Source organism: Echinops telfairi, unplaced genomic scaffold (genome assembly GCF_000313985.2).
Source record: "Echinops telfairi isolate 266 unplaced genomic scaffold, ASM31398v2 ScPeMD7_7469;HRSCAF=8507_1, whole genome shotgun sequence".
Lineage (NCBI taxonomy): Eukaryota > Metazoa > Chordata > Mammalia > Afrosoricida > Tenrecidae > Echinops > Echinops telfairi.
Window position 1 is genome coordinate 92,959,081 of NW_022111373.1, and position 1,466 is coordinate 92,960,546.

Sequence of the window (1,466 nt, forward strand, 5' to 3'; positions counted from 1 at the left end):
AGTCTGCAAAGGACTCTGGGAGGAAGAGAGCCTGGCGGGCTGCTCTTGCCATGATTTACAAAACCTGGGGAAGCCGCTAGTGTCTCTACGAGTAGAATGAGATTCCGTAGCAGAGGTGTTTTTTATTCGGGATCAGCGCACCCAGAAAACGTTGTGCATTTTCCCCACCCTGGCTCACACCTATAGAATCTATAGTAGAGATGGATACAGATGAAACGGCACTGATTTTCAATAGCATACGAATAATGTTTGGGTTTCCTGTTTGTTTTCCTCAGAAGGGGTGACGAGCAGAGAGGAAGGATGTGTCCCAAAGAGATGGGACTTCTGCAAACAGATGGCCTGAGGCTGCAGCGACCTAGAGGTGGGAGGACAGGGAAGGGGCAGAGGGAGGTGAAGGATGGCGGACCCCAAGCGGGTGGCAGAAAGTCCTGGCTTAGGGTCCTCAGAGGTGAGCCAGGGCCCTGAGAGTCGCCCAGAGCAGTTTCCCATCTCCACGGAGCCACGTTTTCATTATCAAGCTCCCCCGGAGAGAAGAATCACCATTGTAAAGTCTGCGCAGTGGTTGGAACTTGCAGGAGAAAATCGATCTGTGCTAATTTACTTGCATCGTCTGCCTAAGAAATGAATTCCAGGTGAGTGAAGAGGGGCAGGTGTCACCCAGTCCTGATCCTCAGCTGTACACCCTGCTGAGCACCGCTGATCATGCACTTCACGGCCAATTATCTGCAAACATGTGAACACAGGCGATCATTTTTTATCTTGGACCTCAAGGTTCCCCAGTGGGTCGTCCAGTTTCCTGTCTGAAAACTCCTAAGGAGTAGGCGCCTTCTTCTGGCTGCGGAGAGGATCGCTGGACAGCCGCGGGGGGCGTTTCTGAATCTTTCTCAGCCCGCCCAGGAGGATCCACAGGATTGTTCTGTTCCCCAGTTGCAAAACAGATCATAATCACATAAGGACCCGCGTGACATGCGGGTAGTTGTGTCCCCTCCTTCCACGGAATATGGCATCCTGACTCCACACCTGCCACTGGCTGCAGGGAGGTAAAACACCCGTGTTCATAGCAACACAAAGGGGGCTGCCTCCACAGCCAGCCCTGCGGGTGGCCAAGGGCCAGGATACAGGTTAATGGTTGGAGAGAACACTCCTCCCGCCTCTATGACCCTGAATCTCAGTCTGCAGGGGACCAGGGAGGACCTCTTGGAGGACAGGAAACCCCACCCCTTCCCAGCAGGACATGAAATCACAGTTCTCTTCCACAGATTGACAATAACAAATCGGGCCTTGAGGCAAAAGCCTACTCCAAGGTAAGAGTCCGGAGAAGGGCGAGTGGGGCGGCGCTGCAGTCCTCTTCTTTGCATGGTCATCAGCCAGGCCCAAGCAAGGTGTTCTAGCGCCCCCTCTTGGTGACGAGGAAAAGTGCAATGATAGAGCTTATGGCACATCCAGCTTCTGAGAGACAATCTTCC